The following is an 18267-nucleotide window of genomic DNA, read 5'->3' as shown; positions in this document are numbered from 1 at the left end:
CTTTCTGTAGGAAATACATTTCATCGAATATAAGTGTTTACTTCAATTACACAACAGAAACGACACAATTATGAACACAATGTGTCAAAAAGTTTCAAATGTGGTCTAATAGTAGCCTGGACAGCAAACAAACATAAATTCGATTTTATTTATTAATAGTGTGACTTCACAACCCAGATGTTTTCAGAACACACAATAAAGTGTGTCATGCAGGCTGACCTTCGCTGATGTCTGTCCATCTTTTACTCATCAACCCCCAGCTGCTTTTCAAATTAGACTAAAAAAAGGGGCCTGGCAGCCGGCAGTCACTTACCTTTCACCCGCTTATCATCTTATTCATTCACACATGCACTACACCCATGTAAGCCCCCTCCTCTACCAACCCCACCCCCTCCTCCTTTATCCTCTCTCCTCCTCACATCCTTAGCCATGCACGCGCCAAAATCTGGGTCAGCCATATCAAACACTAAAGTGTGCGTCTCTGATGTGTGTTTACTGTGTGTGTGGATGTGTATGCGTGGCGTATGAATATTGAGTTTTAATATTGAGTCTGGAGGGGAAGAATTTGGGATTCTACTGTTGTTATTTTATCAGGCGCTGCACTGGGGGGGAATGTGATTAGGAAATGCAGTTTTATCAAAGGGATCTTTGTGTGTGTGCATGCATAAAAAAAGCAAGATGTTTCTGTAATAATGTGTGTGGTGTGTGTTTTAGAGAGAGAGAGAGAGGCAAACTGAAAAGCAAAGCTTGGAGGGGCTGTGTAAATTTGCTCTAATTAAAAGGTTTTTTGGCCGGAGCGTCTGGGCATTGCCACTGGCATACATTCAACACTCATGTTTGTGTGTCTGTGTGTGTGTGTGTGTGTGTGTGTTTTGGGCCACTTGGCACAAAGCCTGGTACAAGCCATTTGGATTTAGAGATGAGAGAGAGAAGGAGAGCTGATGTTTTCCTGACCCAGGTACAGTTGGGGTCTGAAGTTTACACACAGTCATCATGGGCATGAATGTCATGGTAATTTGGGGTATTTAATGATTTCCTTGAATCATTCTTTTAAAATGGTGGAATGATTATAAGATACACATCTTTAACAAGTTTGAATTTATTGTTGAATATTGGATTTTCTCTAATCTGTACCGTCAAAGTCAAAGTACACATCCAGGTTCAAAACATATACATAGACCCTCACTAATACTTTAATATTTGGTTAAATGTCCCTGAACACGTTTCACCTCAATCTGACACGTTTGGTTGACGTCAATAAGCTTCTGGTATAATTCTGTCTGGATATTTGACTGCTCCTCTTGACAGAATTGGCAGAGTTCATTGAAATTGGTTAGTTTCCTGGCACTTATATTGGTTTAAAGCAAAGTCTACAAATTTTTAGTTCGGATGAGGCTTTTGGTTTTGGAAAAGTCATTCCAGAAGTCTAATACAATAAAGCTAGCCTGCTTTATCCATTCCAAAACAATTTTTGATGCATGATTGGGATCTTTTTCCTGTTGGAACACCCAATCCTGTCTAAGTTCCAACCATCTAGCTGCTGATTTGAGGTGACATTGAGGGATTTGGAGGTAGCTCTTCATTATTCCAGTTGCTTGTGCAATGTACTGCTACCAATTACTCCAAAACAACACAAAACCATGATGCTGCCACCACCATGCTTAACAGCTATTACACTGTTGAAAGATTCACCTTTACTCCTTCAAGCATGTAAAACTTCATGCTGGTGTTCCAGCAGTTTTAAGTTGCTTTTCTGGAAAATCCCAATAAATTTACTCTCAACTTGGTAAAAGTTTGGATCTTCATCCAGATCTTGGAAAAGTGGTGGCATAATCGAAAAACTTGTATTCAGTACAGTTGTTTGAGCTGATGATCTTGGAATTTGGACTTGTTTTGAAATGACTCAGAGAGATCTTCCTAACTCGTATAAATGTACAATTCTCCTTCTTAGATCTACACTGAGTTCCTTGGACTTTCCCTTTGTTCTCAATAGTGGTCAGTCGAATGAGTGATGCCAAAAAAACAAAACACTTTTTATGATAGGGAAGAGATGATGACTAAAAAAATGTTAGTAAGCCTTGTAAAGTTAAAATACATCACTTAAAAGATTTAAGTGAATAGACCATGTGCAGAAAATCCAAAATTAAAAAGTATGCATCCAATTGCTGTTTATTTTTTAAAGTATTCAAATTTCTGCTGTATATGCTGATTTATGCTGTATAATCATTCCACCAAAGAAATCATTAAAAGCCCCAAATTACGATGACATTCATGCGCGATGCATGCCAACTTCTGACCACAGCTGTACATGATAAGAGACATGTTACCCTTCCTGTTTAACTCTCTTGCACACAGGTCTTCTAAAGTGGACTTACTGCTTGTCTTTTGTCATATTATGCTGGCAGTATCATGCACACTCAATGTGACTCTAAAGGGGTACGTGATGGAAATTTTATGAGAAAAGAGTCCTGGCGGATCTGCAACAAGAATGTTTTTGTTGCAAATGTTAAAAATTGAAAAAAAAACAAACCCTTCAGATAGGAAGGATGGCAGAAAGTCCTGCATCAAAACCTTTGACTGTTATGTCTCAGCAAAAATGCCTAACAGATTGCCTCATAATGTAATTTAAGTTGAAATGAAATTAAGGTATTCGTAACAAACATAAACACAGAAAATTAACAAATGAAAAACAGCAGAGCCACAGCAGATATTTCACTTATGGCTATTTGAGGTAAATTGGATTAAAATGGTGGTTGAGCTCGCTGACCACACACATCCTCCTTAATTCACACCCCTGTCCCCACCCTGCTGCCAGGATCCTTGTTTACACACTGATACGTCCACATTATCAGACATAACATATGTGGGCTTTCTCACAGGCAGCTTGGTCTGACAGTAAGAGGAGTCTGACCTGTCAGAGTGGATTTAACCAACTGTCACTGAAGGAAAGCGGGACAGTCGCAGGGTGCAGGATGTGTAAAATAGCAGGGTGATGGGAGGATTATGGGTGTGTCCCCCCTTCACAAGGTCAGAAGCTCCAGGGCAACAAATAAATCAAATAGTTTTCTGGGTGAATTCAGTGTCATTTGCTGTACATGTGAGTGTTAAACTTGTGTACATAAGGGCGTCTGGAACAAGGGCAAGCTGACAGATGGGGCGAGCAAGTTGTGTCTGGTCAATATCATCATGGTCCAATGAGCCCAAATATTAACTGGGTCCTGAACTGTGGTTTTTCTGGGTTACAAACTGTACAGAAAAAAAAAAAACAGATGGTGTTTTTGTAAATGAAGAGGATTTAATGGATGGAGGTAGGGGAGAGGAAAGTGAGTGACTGATAAAAAGGGATACCATAGGAGAAAAAAAATGCTTTTCCAGCATCGTCAGGTGTGTTTGGGCGCCTGCTGGCAGTTTACCACAGCAATGATTGTTAAGTCTGATGTCACCTGGGCAGTAGACCCCAGGGATGCCAGTTTGTTAAAGCGCAGAGGTGAGGGAGGAGGGGAAGATAAAATGAGAGGCTGTGGAGGTGCGGAGGGGAATCAGGGGATGGAGACAGGGTGGTGGTGGGTACAGATGATGCCACAGTTGGTGTGGTGTTGCAGCCAAACGGTGCCCTACGGCGACAGTAATAAACCATCCCGGCTGTTGGTGGCTTTGTTGTCCAAAATGGACGATTAGTCTGATTTGTGTCTAAAGTGTTAAACCCTAAAGACAACACGGAGAGAAGGATACCCAGTTTAGCAGCACAAATCACAAAGTCCCTTACTTCATAAAAGAATCTCCGCTTTTCTTTTAGTTTGAATTCAACAGACAGTAATTCACCTGTGAGACAAACAGAAATGAGTAAGATGTGTCAGAGCAGCGAGGGTGCTCAGCTTGTCGCCTCCAAGCAGCAACCTCTGGGGCTGAAAAATGAAGCCAGTGTGGGAGTGCCAAAAAATGCACTTGATGCAGACCGCTCGAGGCTTCAAAAGTAATTCAGGCCCTCATATTAAAATGCCCAACTTCAGAGAGTAAACAAAAAGGTACGGACACGACTTTGGGATCTGTAGTTAATTTTCTCTCTTTGTACAGGTGGTCGGGTTTTTTAAAATGCTTCACTTGACTAAACATTTCAAGGCTGAAAGCTTGCGTGATAGGTAGATGCCAACACAGATGTGACTAACCACTAGCTGCCTGCTAAGCTTTACCTCAGCTAATCTGAGACACATGAATATCTCTCTCTGTGCTTGTTCTGTTGGTGCCTTTTGAAGCAATTTAATACAAAAATTTGGCAAATAATGTCTTTTTTTTTTTTACTGTTAACACTACAACCTTTGGTAAGTGGAATTCTCGTATTTAATTTCTATGCTACTTAGCGCTAACTAGCATGTATCTTCACCTATACAATCAATGCCATCTGCTAACCAGACTGCAGCTAAAAGCATAGTACTCACCCAGCTCCTCTATATGGTTGCTTCAGTATGCAAGTCCACAAATCTTGTATATACAGTCTGTGTTTAAAATATAATGACCAGACAAGTGAAGAGTCTGCAGTAACTCAGTTCAAGCTGCAGTTTATGTGGAACTTGTCAATTAATAATGAGCTTCCTGGTAGGTACTTGCACCTGCATTAATCAATATTTTACTCTGTTTAATGTGCTAGTATTGTTGACAGGGTTCTCTAGTCTCTTTCGGCAGTTCCTCTTTGTTATCTCTATCGAGTATCAAGACTTTCAGGTAGCTGTATTTCAGTAATGTTGAAAAACAAGCAGCCAGAGTTATTGTTCCCAGCCTATCCAGTGTGAAGCAAATGACACCATTAAAGTGAGCTAATGAGTCAACAAACCAGGGAAGAAAAGTTTCTGGCTCACAGGATATTGTCTGAGCTGGATAAAACTGTAGAATTGTCTCTTTCTTGTGGAAGAATCCAAATCAGTCTGTAAAACAATTTGGCAATTTAAGCAGTAAAAAAAAAGAGTATCTGCAAGCAGAACAAGAAATACATAATGGACATGAAGTCCTGCAGAGGCTTCAAATTGGGCTGAAAATCTGGCTGAGGCATAGAAATAGGTGCAAATGCATGCACATGTATTTGCACGCACAAACACTCAAACACATTGTGATGTATCCAGACAAATTGCACTCTAATCACTGCATCTGCTGTGTTGCTATTTTCACACAAATCCAATGGTGATGCATCCTTTCTTTTTGCCTGCCTTTCTTTCTCTCTTTGAGCACAGCATCCCACTGCCTCTCCAGACTGGCTCGTTCACCCCTTTGGCGCACACACACAAAGACACACATAAAAAAATATAAGCACACATGGATGCACAGGCTCATTTCCCCAGATACACAGAAACCCATCAGTGCATTTTGTAACTCCTCTTCTTACATCCACACACACATACATATCCACACACACACAGTATCATATTTATACATACATGCACATACACAAAATCAGAGGCAGACATGAGGTGCCTAGCAGGGGGTGGTTTTGATTGACCAAGCACTTTATGACTCTTAAATGGCTTTATTGCCTTCCTACTTAGCCCACACACCCCCTCCTCCTTCCTCTCTGTCACAGCACAACAGCACAGATACACACACATGCACGCACCATCCTCAGGGGGTCTCTGCGACTGGAAATTAATGAGAGCCATCACTAACTGCGCGCACACACGTGTGGTGCCACCCAGATTGCAAACTCCCTCCTACTGTCTGGAATCTATCAAGGTCACTCCACAAAACTAAAGCATGGTTCCTCCCTCTGGATTCTTTATCTCTGCCCCCTATGACCTTGCTTTGTTACTTTTTCTTTAAATTTTGGGAGAGAGCCAGGATTCAATCCTAATGACTTTGTTACTATACATAGCAGGTCGATGCATGGGAGATTGGGTTGATTGATTATAACTGGCAGGACACCAGGAGGCGTGGGGGGGACGCTGGAGTCCTGTCAGCACAATGGAATGAGAACTTCCCTGTTGGGATATTTTGAAGGCTCCTGCTGATCATGTTGTTATCGTTTGACCTCTGTCATGAGTAGCATGATGAATATTAGAAATATTTTGTTTCAGTGATAATTCCCCATCTTTTTGTCATTTCCAGGGTCAAATATGGCTATTTTTTTAAAGCCAAAGTATGCATGACACGTTGTGTTGTGTCTGTGCTTGATCCACAAGGTTTAAGCAACAGTAAGAGACTGCAGGATTACTTGTGGTTCCTAACATATAAGTAGAATGGGAGGCAGAGCCTTCAGTTTTCAGGCCCCTCTTCTGTGGAACCAGCTTCCAGTTTGGATTCCAGAGACTGACACTGTCCCTACTTTTAAGATTAAGCTTAAAACCTTCTTCTTGCTAAAAAATGTAGTTAGGGCTGGATCAGGTGACTCCGAATCCTCCCTTAGTTACACTGCAGTAGGTGTAGGCTGCTGAGGGATTCCCATGACGCACCTTTTCCACTCACTATGTGTTGATACACTTCTCTTCCACAGCATGTCTTTTGTCCTGTCTTCCTCACCTTAACTGGTCATGGCAGATGACCCTGGTTCTGCTGGACCCTGGTCTACCTCAAAATATAAAGCACCTTGAGGCGACTGTAATAGTGATTTGGTGCTGTTTAAATAAAATTGAATTGAATTGTTTTTAAACCTGGTCTGTGTAGTGCGTTCTAGTAGTTCAGTCTTTACTGCTATTTAAGTGAGACATCAGCAGCTCCCAGATTACAGAGAGCGAGGTGCAGCAACAGCTTGAAAAGAAAGAAACCTTTGAAACTGGAGAAACACTCTTTACTGTAAAACATCTGATTTACTGTACAGACATCAATCCAGCCTCCTAATATGGACTTTGAAGCTCTTTAAAAGAGGACAGATGGCTCGTGCAAGGTGTCAAGACACTTGCTCCAAAAGACACAAAGTGTTTGACACTTTGGGGTGAGAGCACATCCGATTCGTATACCACGCAACTGTTCGTATTGGCTCAAACACGCAGAGTTAAACACTGCATCATGTCATAAGTAGACAACACTTTACACTTGATTGCTGTAACTATTTGCTGGAAAACTTTCTGAGATTTTCTAGTACACTAATCGCATCAGTATTCCTCTCAGGGAAAGTGAAGAAAGATGTTCCTGTTATGGTGAGTGGGAAGATCATCTTTCAGCCTGAAAACTTTGGCTCGAGCCCAGTGTGTTGACAGACATCTCATCCTGCTGATGTGCCCTTTAGCTACTCACTGAAAACTTGCCAGCCAGAATGACTGCTCTGTAGCTGACCTCCCAGTTCTGTGAGCAGAAGGCCAAGTGAAAGGAAAAAATCCCTCCAGTGATCAATGCAGTATTAATTAACAGAGCTCAAATACAGTGTGTGGGCCAGAGTATGAGAATATGTAGCCCTGGAATCTGTTCGAAACTTTGGCTGTTTAATTAATAAACACAGCCTTGTTTACAGTTTAATTCAGCACAGTAGCTGTTCCTGAATATATCACACAGTCATCGTCAGGAAATAGAGCTGGTGACCAGTCGTGGTATAAGAGCTAAACTACTACAGTAACTTTACCAAGGTCTTTTTTTGCCACAAAATTTCAGTTCTTTCATTTCGATTTTTTGCAACTCTAAAACATTTCTTACTGATAGGAACGTCGAGTCCATAAGTCATAACAAAGAGGAGTTTTCATTTCAGCCATTAGCTTTGAGGTAAGATCATGTATCACGTCAATGTCTGCAGGACGGTAAACTCTGCGTGGCCCTTTTATTACTCATGTTGCCGGGATGCGACTCTGTTTGCAGACATAGTTTTGTGACCTGTTTTGTTTCCAGGGACAAAATGCAAGCACCCGTAATATAATCATTAAAGTTTAAAGGGACAGTTCACCCTAAAATCTAATATGGATGATTTAAAAAAAAAATCCTCTAGTACCAATATAACATTTCTCAGTTTTGAACGTATCAGCTGTAGACATGTCACTCACCTGATGGTTCTTAATATATATTTGGAAACTCAGCCGCAATGTCTCTTTTCAGAAATCAGGACTCACTGACTTAAAATTAATCTAAAAACTTGGTGTAAGCAGTTTCATATAGGAACTATTTTCCTTCCGCTGAACAACATCCCAGCACTGTGAAGTAAGAAGCATGCACTGACCCATGTAAACATGCACATGCTAGTGACTGTGACAGGATATGAGCAATATTTTTAGAAACATTTCCAACAAGGACCTGATGATACAGCCAAAGAGAATATGAATATATTTCTGGCAGAGTGACCTCTACATTTCAAAATATTTAAGAGAACAAATATTTCTATGGGCGATATCTCAAAAACTGTGCAAATCTGACGAAAACAATCTAGTTCGGGCCTGGGCTGCTGTGGAGGGCTGCACCAATAAGCTGAACTGGACTGTGCTCACTATTAATGCTATCTTTTTATAAGCTTATTGGTGCGACCCTCCACAACAGTCCCAGTTTCTCATGGTGCGACTCTCAACAGCAGTCCCATCTCATGTGGCCCTTTGGGAAAATTATTTGCCCATCCCTGGTCTAGTTGGATAAATATCACTGCAGGCCAGATAAAAAAAACAACAACTTGACTTTCTAGACTAGACTTTCAGGTAAACTTTCCCTTTAAGGTGAAGGAACGTATTAACCTTATTTTAGAGTGCGCTAATGCTAGAGTAGTATTAAATATATGAGCTTAAGTAGCACTACAGATATCTCTGTTGGTTCACTCAGAAGTCAATTGCTTTTAGTTGTTGTCAAGTTTCTCTTAGATGAACATGATTAAATAAATTGCACTTCATTCATAAACCCTTCGGCTAGATTCTATATTAGGGATTGAGGTGGGAACTTTACTTTACTCTTATACTTCAGCATAGCAATGCATGTCAATAATATATTAATTCAGGAGGAAAGAGTGTTCCAGATGGCACAGGGGGAAACAGAAAAGAGTGTATCTGTGTCCATCTGCCTGCCACCAGGAGTTCTTGTCACCTCAGAGGCGCTCAGAGGTGTAACAACCACTTTTTGTGTGTATTTTCCTGCTCAGCTAGAGTCGCTGTGAACCTTCACCCTGACAGAGCGGCCGGCTGCCAGGCTGATGACCTCCTACCCCAAGGTTTTGCAAATACAGTTAACACTGACCTGGCCTCCCTCCAGCTGCAGCTCTTTAACCCTCTCAAGGCAGGCGTTGCAGATTTGCAACAGTTAAAAGCTAACAACCTGATTACCCCACATACATATTTTATGAGTTTTTTTTAATCAGAAGTACCACTGCAGGTATTCCTTTGTGCATTAGCAACAAAAACTTAATTTGAGCCTGAGAGGGTTAAAAACCACTCACCACATCCCGAAATAAGACAGCCAATAAAGACATTAAAGGAACACAGTGGTTTGTATGCTTTTAGCTAATTAACAACATGTTTCTAGCTAACCGCTTCAGTTTAGAAGGTGCATTAAGAAAATTATCCTGCATATAATATTCAATTATATAAATAAAATACAGAATAACTGTAGCAGTTTCAATAATCAATGGTTATAATGCAATAAAACTTAAAGGGCTCATTCTTGTTGTTGCTGTGTGACCAATGCAATAAAAAATGTAACACCAGTCAAGATGAAAGAGACATATTAGCCTCCATGCTTCCAGCTGTCTTTATAATCTAAAATATCAAAATGGACTACAGAGAAATCATATTCTCAAGGCCGTATTGCTTTATTATGATGACTGAAGGACAGCTATTCAAATAATGTTCAACATTTAGCTTTTTTTAAACTGCTGAACTACCTCTTTCCATCCTATTAAAGCAATTGTTAGATTAGCCTTTTTGTATTTAAGATTCAAGAATTCTAACTTTTTAAAACATCAGTAGTGACTAAATCCAAAATATGCTTTTCATGTCAGTGTTTCATCATGCTTATTTAACTTGGAGGGCTGATTTCACAATATTGTATGTATACTTTCTGTTGAAATCATAAACTTCTCTGATTCAGCAACAAATAAAAATTTGGCTTCTCTTTCCTTCAAGGTCGTCTCCTTGGGCACCTCTGGACTGTTTCCAGTGCTGCTGCTCTATTTATCTCCCTGGAGGTTCTGTTTTGAACACTTGCTGTAATGCATTTGTGATGTGCACTGGATCTCCTTCAGCGTGTCCAAACGCCAACCTTTCTTTTCTTTCTTTCTTTTTGGTGAACAGTGTGCAGGGTGATTAGCTAGACTGCATACATCACAGTTCAGGTGGTTTTACCAAATGTTCTTCCTCAGCACCTCGGGACATAACAGTAAGAACTTGGCATTGACGGTTTTGCCCTGCAGGATGAATTTCATGATGCATAACCCACTGAATGTCCAAAAAAAAAACCCCAAAAAAGAGATGAATACCCACAATAAGCATGCGACTCATACTCTGCCTTCAGGCATACGGCGTCTTCTATTGAAGACTTCTTTGTAAAATGTGATTATGAATATGTATTTCGGGTCATTTTGACATAGAAGTTGTTGTTCGATATCCATACTGGTTTGATTTATGATAAAATCAAAAAGCACACATGCAAGTGGCCAGAAGGAGATTTAAAAGTAGCAGTTTCTCTGTAGGATGTCCAGATGTGCACAAAGATGGCTTGAAATTGAAATTTTAAACCTGGTTATGTTTTTCTTTTCTTTTTTAGTGGGTAGAGTTCTGAAATTTATGACAAACCTCCTATTACCAAGAAAAAGCTTTTCAAAGTCCATCTGTTCATGATTATTCTAGTTCATTATTCTCTTCACTAACTACATGATGTAAAATTCATTGCAGTGGATTACCTAGTTACAGAAAATGGGTTATTTGTTATATGTTATTGTGGATAATTGTCTACAACTAATGAAGCTTGACCTTGATAATATGGGTTTAATTATGTCAACAACAAAAAAAACCATTATCCAATCCACCCCCAATAAACCATAGATCACCAATTTGATATGAACACACTCATGCTGAGCTCATATGACTGTGTTCCCTGCAGTCATATCTGAGATTTGTCAAGTCATATCTCGTCTCCGGAATAGAATTAGTATGTAAGAGAGGAGGAAATTCACTTGAAGAGATAAAACTCTGAGAAGAGGCGATCATGAAAATGTCACTTAAAAGTTTTGATTATGAGTGTGCAAGTTTGTAAATGTGTCTGAGGGAGTGTGTGAGCTATAAATGGGCTCATTGGCTTCCCTATTACTCCTAAGGATTGTTCAGTGGAGTGCACTGATTGTCTGATGTCACCTTTTTGTGTCGACCTGCACAAATGTTGCCACGAAACTTGTACACGCACACACACACAGATGTATCACCTTTTTGTTCAAGCACTCAAAATCACATAATTTTGCAAATTGTTTTTCCATATAGGCACATTACTCATGCTGACAGTACATAACTCCATTTTTATATTGTGGGGAGAGACTCACTGTGACAAAATAATTAAATATCACGGCTTGGTTAGGATAAGGTTAGGTTTTGGATAAAGAGAAGGCTTGCCTGGTATCAGTTACGATTAGCTTCATGTTAAGTCTCTAGAAAATTAATGAAAGCCAAAGCAATGTCCTCTGAAGTGACAGAAGCATGACTGCATGTGTGTAGCCTGGTTTAGGGTGCTTCAGAGGACGTTTGCACTCTGCTCATAAATAAAAGCCATGTATTATTCAGGGCTGCTCCTCCAGTTAATGCCCCTTAATGTGCCCAAACAGCCATAATGTACTCTGCTAGCAAAGGTGGCAGAGACCCCCTCACTCACACAAACACACCAGCATGAGCAATCTACCCTTTAATATCACACAACGTCTTTGTCAGTGTTACTCTCGACCTCTTATCTCACTCTCAAAAATTCCTAATTTTCTAAAAGATCCATTTTACTTTTCAAACAAATTGCTCCTGCTCACACATTCTCGCCATGTTTCCATCAAACTTTGCTTGATTCATCCCTAATTCTCACCCCTCCTCCCCTCCTAGCTACCCCTCGCTGTTTCTTTCTGTCTGTCTCTTTGTTTTATAAAAGCACAAATACAGAATACAGTTATGAAAACTCTACCTCTCTCTGCACAGTTGGGAGGTGCCAGCTTTCCGCCAAATTTTGTCTAAGCAAACTGAGAAGCTCCAGCAGTGAAGCTTCCTAAGTACATAATCTTAATCAGATTTTAGAGGAAATTACACCAGTGTAATTTCCTCCAAACTGTTCCCTGTTTACACAGAGGTAAACAGAAAACAGTGTGAAGTAAAATTAAAAAAGCCTAAAAATCCATAAAATCAGTTTAAGGTGCAGAATTTATCGCTGCTGCTTTGCTCGTCCGCATTTTTATGGACAGTGTTTTATGTTCTAATCACTCTGTAATTGATTTGCCTCTTTACCATCTGTGCTTTTAATTGTTTCGGCAGTTTGTGATCCCGTTTTGTTTTGGTCTCTCTGAAGCACTGTGTGTAAAATCACTTGGGCTTTAAATTTGTCATTTGTTATTATTACTTTTTAAATTTTCTGTCCCTTTTCGGGGGAGCTGTCTTGAATTCTGTGTCTTTCATGTTGATATTGCACTGTTTCCTGAGCAGTTCTGAACAGAATCAGTGGTTTTGTTTGGTCAAAGTGTTGCATGACGTTCACATTGAGCAGCAGAAAGTTAACGTGGTAGTCCTTGACGTTGTTTTTTTATTCATTAATTGCTGTCGTTTGTCATGTACGTTAAAGCTTCTCTAAGCCATGCAGCTGTATTGACAAACCCACAGAGAACCTATAGCCTCCTTCAGGTCTGATGAGCTTTGTAGCAACTTTACTTCACTGCCTTTGCTTTCTGGCCCAAAACTTTGCTGTTTTGATTCATTCTTGCTGTTCTCAAAACAGTGTTATCATTCACAGCAGGCAGCTGTTTTAAACAGTGTCAGCGGTAGTGTCGTGGATGAGAGAAGGAGGACCCAAACGCTGGACTCACAGGCAGGTAGGTGAAGGTGGATGTTTATTGCCGAAGGAGCGAGCAAACAGTACAGAGGGAGGAAATGGCTGGCTGGCTGGCTGGCTGGCTGGCTGAATGAATGAATGAATGAATGAATGAATGACCAAAAGACTGACTGACTGAACATACAGACGACATCAGACTTACATCATCAATGACCCGACACTGAATGGGTAGAACAGAGGGCTTAAATACACAGGCTGGTGATAATGATGATAATGAGGGACCGGTGAGTACACAGCTGAACATAATAAACTAATGATAATGGGAAGAGGACTGAACATAATACACACAGACCAAGGCTAACACAATAAAACAGGAAGTGGAACAGGCAGTAGATAAACAGTGAGTGTGAACTGAAAACACTGGGTCACCGACCCAGGAACCCTGACAAACAGAAACACTGCAAGCACCAAACAGTAGGCAAAATTGGTTTCAAGCAACTAGTTTGAGAAAAAAATGGAAGACTTCAAATAAATGACAGTGCTACTTTGTAACTGTTTAGGAGCGAGGCTGTGATTCCCTCAGGTCAGGATCAGTGGTTTGTTTTAAATATTAAATATTAAAGCAGTTTCTATTTGTTTTAGATGGCTTAGCGAGCTATGTCAAGCTTAAAGTCTGAGTTTTTTCTGTGTCATGAAAGTAGCACTCGTGTTACCGAGCTAAATGATCATGCTAACTTATGCTAAACATATAACCTGAATGGGAGCAGGTTATGTTTGAGGTTTTGTTTTAAAATCGGCTGACAGCGCCATGTTTTCACTGATTCTTTCATTTACAGCATGTTTGAAGTTCATTATACATTCTCTGCTGGGAAATACTTTTGTTGGTAAGCCATACCTTAAATATCGCTATAGCTGAATTTAATGTGCTGCTAAGTTTCTTTTAGTCTGCTGGAAATGCTGCTACTATAACACAGAACACACATTAAGAATACTTTACCAGTCATTATAATTATTTCACTTTGAACTGCCAACAAACTGATGCGATGCTGGGATATGTGCACTTTTTGATGTTTGGATGTTATATATATTATTTTGGATAAACTGTAAACTAAGCTAGTGTATTAGGCTTCATGGTTTTTCTATTTTTAAAAATCTTCTTCAGCACCATGTTGTACCATGGCTGTGAAGGCACAATGCTTATATATTTAGCCAGTTTTATTTAGCCTGTTTTGGAAAAAGAGAAGCTGCTCATTTTGTGTGTGAAATAAAGCCCTTCCTACAAAAACATTATATGGCTCTCCTTCAGTAAAAGTACAACAGTGGCTTCTTCTCTGGGCCCTGCAACAGCTAGTGCACTTGTTTGTTTACACAGGAGGTAATCCGCTTGTTGCACATTGCTTTATTGCTCATAGCTGGTGCTACCGGATATACCAAGCGCTGGTCGCCTAGGTAACCTTCTAATGTATTTGCCACACAGTGATATGTTACTCAAAGGTATCCTTAGTGGTTATTTTGCCAGGCTTGAAGTTGCTGACTAAAGAGGACAGAAGTTAGAAGAACAACACATCTAAACTCATAGAACAACAGTATAGACACTTAATAGTTATAGATTTATAGATTATGAAGCAGCTTTTTATTTTGGTGGTGGGTCAACAGGTGGAAAAGATATTGAGATGTCTGCAGTGTGTGCATCAATGCAGGAGATTTGTTTTGAGAATATAAAATGATGCTGTTAAGTTGATCTATAGTTTGTTTTGTTTTTTACGTCTACATCAGCAGCAGCAGAAGTTTGGGTTCTGTTTAACATCTTAGTGATAAGTGTGTTCCATATTTATCCTTACGCTACTTGTGTATTTGTACTTTGGAATCATTTGTCACAGATTTCTAGGTTTCTGTTAGTCTGACCTTTAATGTTGGCTAAAGTTCACTCGGTGCTCAGACAATCCAGTGCATAAAATCACTCTGACTATGAACAGATGAAGTCCAGAAGTCTTTGTTTACAGTGTTCAACACTGTTACCAAATGTTACCAGAGCAGCCTTTGCTAATGTGAATGTTTCTGCAAATATTGTTATTGTTACCGAGTCGTTTAATGCGATTTCTTTGATTACAAGACGGGACACATTTTGGTGTAACATTAACCTCTCACATGTCACCGATTGCTCAGTTTGTTTTGTGACGTGCAAAACACACCCCCTGACTAAGCACACACACACACACACACATAGAGACACACACACGGACACACTAGACAATGGGTTCATTCATTCATTTTCCCACTTTGTTCCTTCTTTCTTTCTCTTTTTTTGTCTTATCTTCTTATAAACACAGTGAAGCTCAACAAACCAACACACACACACTAACTCAATCTTTTCACAGACTCTGTGACCTGGATTCACTCCAGTTTGTCTTTTTACAGACTGTTTGACTGTTCAGATGTACCAGAGCAGGAACTATCTTTCCTGGTACCACTTAAACAAATTATTTGGGAGTGGCATGCTCCTGAACAAAAATGACTCCCTTGTTTTAGGCAGTCATGTGTTCACAGTATGCTACAGACATGCAAATAAAATGTGTTAATTGAGCACAGAAAAACACCACTAAGTGGAGGACAAAGGATATTGCACATGTCAATAAAGGTGGCTATTACTAATCAAGTGTTTCATTTTATACGCCATAAATAAAAAGGTTTTCACATTACATTAAGCACGGTACTACAGGAGTTAGCTGTGGCTAAAACTGTCTTATATTTGGCTACAGTTTGGTTGGAGAGCACCACAGATTAAAAGCTCATATGCAGTCTTTTTTTTTTTCTTCAGCCTTTGTCTTTGATGTGAAATAACAATAGTATAAGGAGAAGAAGCTGTTAACTACATACAAGCCAGGAGGTGGCTTAAGGGCTGACAAATGAAGCTATCACGGCCTTTACCAAATCCTTCACTTCCTTAAATGCTCAGCTACTGTGAAAGCTAATTAAACCTGCATTCTTTCAGGTGGCCAGCAGGGGGCACCTACTGTAACTACAAAAAGAAATCTGAGTACAAAAAAGTGTATGAGAAAACAACCCTTCAGCTCACTCCACTATTTAAACATAATATACAATTTGTAAAAGATAGTAACCAATAATGGTAAACCAGGGTATAATTGGGGGTGGGCCTATCTTGTGGTTGATAAATAATTGTCGCTGTTAGCTTTCAGGGATTTGAGTGAGCATCACCCAGCATTTTGTCAGTCTGATCCACCAATCCCTCAAAATATTCAAGTTAAAAACATTAAGATGCAGACAGTCATCAATATAAGACTTCAAGATGAGATTTTTACATTTATCATTTGCTAATGATAGTGCTGAAAATTGCCAGTTTACAGGTGGTGCAAAAGTGATTTTGGCCTCATTTATTTGACTCATCAACTTAAATTCGATTAAAGCTGAAATATTCCTTTCCCTTTCGTTATTACAGGCATGGCTACTCCTGACTGACAGACACCAACACATGCCACTATTTCTTAGGCATCCGTTTGGGTAACTCAATGGACATCATGGTCATGTTTGTGATGTTGGTGGCTTTCTGGAGCATTTTAAAGGAATTATCTGATAAATAATTTGGTCTGAACTTTGATTATTTGTACTAACAGCCTGCCCTAGAAGTATATATTCTGGTACTGGTGAGTGAAATTCAAAAATATATCATTTCAAATATACCACATTTTGCACAAATTAGGGAACAACTCTGTAACCATGCTTGCTGCTGTTAGCTGATAAACATTTAAATATGGTCTTAAAAAAGACATAGTAAAATTAGAGGCTTCAAAACTGGACTGCACAAACTTTTAACTTCTTTAACTTAAAGATATGACACTGTGTCCTGGCACTGCAGAACTTATGATACTTGAGCCTAGTTTCCGTGTTAATCTGTAACCTTAGTAAGCGCAAGTTATAAAGAGACGTTCTTCTCTGAGACACACGACTGCTGTCAAACTCTATGGAAAGGATCTTTGAGATACTGTTTTATTAGATTTTTACTTCCTCTGAAGTTTGTTCTTACTCTAAATTAGTACAGAAAACATGTTTCAAACACACAAAATTATACCCTTGAGATCATTTATGCAGCTGTTTTTCTATAAATGCACAACATAAAAGTTCACTGCAGTTTAATTCTGCAGTTTTACCACCCTTTCCCGCAGGTAAAGAACAAATAAAAAAGTCTTTCATAAAAAGATCATAAACTTAAAAACGAGACATGAGGTCACGTGAGCCTGCTGGTACAGAGTCAGGTGCACAGTGTGTATTTTTATTCACACTATGTGCATGTTACACTCAACATTTTCTGTGCTGTGTATGTGAGTCGGTTTTTCAGTTTCAATATGAAAACTAGTTCTACGTAAAAAGGGAAAGATTAAAAAAAAGTGGTCTTACCTGAGTGAAGTTTTATCTAAATTTGTTCCTGTTTTTCTCTCAGGATATTTTCTCTTCTTCTTTTACTTCTTGTCTTCCTTTCTCTGGTGTTGTTTTCTTCTTTCCTTCCTTTCCTTTTTCCTTCAGCTCCGCGGCCGTCACTGAGAAGGTGTGCGTGGAGGAGTCTGAGCTTGTGTGTGCGTGCCGCGGCAAAGTGTGTCGGTGTGTGTGTGTTTCTGGAGGCTGGTAAGAGAGCGACTCTGCTTTGTGCTGCCGATCTCGGTGAGTGTGTTGCTGCAACTGACTGAGTGACTGCGAGAGTGAGAGAGAGAGGGAGGGAGTGTGTGTCTGTGAGTGTGTGAGAGAGAGAGAGATAGAGGGAGAGAGGGAGATTAGTTCATACACAAGCACATCTCCGCCTTTAGGGAAACACCCCTCTCCTTCTCTTTCTTGCTTCTCTTTTCTTCTTTTCTTTATTGCTTTCACATCAGGTCTGCTCTTTCATCTGATTACGCTGAAGGGCTCATGATGGAGCAAAACATTTCCAGTCCTCCTCTTCCATCTCCCTCCTTTCAGCACCCATTCGACCGGAGCAGATCCTCCTGCTTGATTCTGGATTTTTAACCTTCTCTTTTGTTGTCCTCCCTCCTCATATCCCCCCCTTTCAGTTTGCCGTTGCAAGTCCCCCGAATCATAAATAAGTTACAGAGCAGACACGAAACAGCACAAAAGCAACAAAACAACTCAAATATCTCTGACTGGCTTCTCTTTGTGAGCTTCTGTATTTTGTTTGACTTCATATCAGTGAAAATATTTAATGGTTTAGCATTTGCCATCTATTTTCTGCCTTTGAATATGCAAAGACATTTAATTGAATAGCGAAGCAGTAGGTGGAAAGAGAAAGGAAGCTTTTCGCTTTTCAAATCATTTCAGGGACATGCTGCTTATTAGTTGCTGTGGAGAGCGACTAACAGAGCAAATCTAAAGTTT

The 18267-nt window shown here is 39.8% G+C and overlaps 1 protein-coding gene across 2 annotated transcripts in view; it reads right to left on the bottom strand.

Annotated features, from left to right (window-relative positions):
• The window catches only part of hs3st1l2 (heparan sulfate (glucosamine) 3-O-sulfotransferase 1-like 2), a 29943-nt gene extending 12572 nt beyond the window's left edge, over positions 1-17371 (bottom strand). The window contains exon 1 of one of the 2 annotated variants that reach the window (XM_026187499.1): positions 17299-17371. The gene's annotated coding sequence lies outside the window, so the exon portion shown is untranslated. Of the gene's footprint in view, positions 1-4436; positions 6220-17298 lie in introns of those variants that run through there. The other variant, XM_026187500.1, reaches the window with a different exon arrangement.
• Between the last annotated feature and the right edge of the window lie 896 nt (positions 17372-18267).

Source organism: Astatotilapia calliptera, chromosome 12, assembly GCF_900246225.1.
Source record: "Astatotilapia calliptera chromosome 12, fAstCal1.2, whole genome shotgun sequence".
Taxonomy (NCBI): Eukaryota; Metazoa; Chordata; class Actinopteri; order Cichliformes; family Cichlidae; genus Astatotilapia; species Astatotilapia calliptera.
This window is presented reverse-complemented; position numbering and strand designations above follow the sequence as displayed.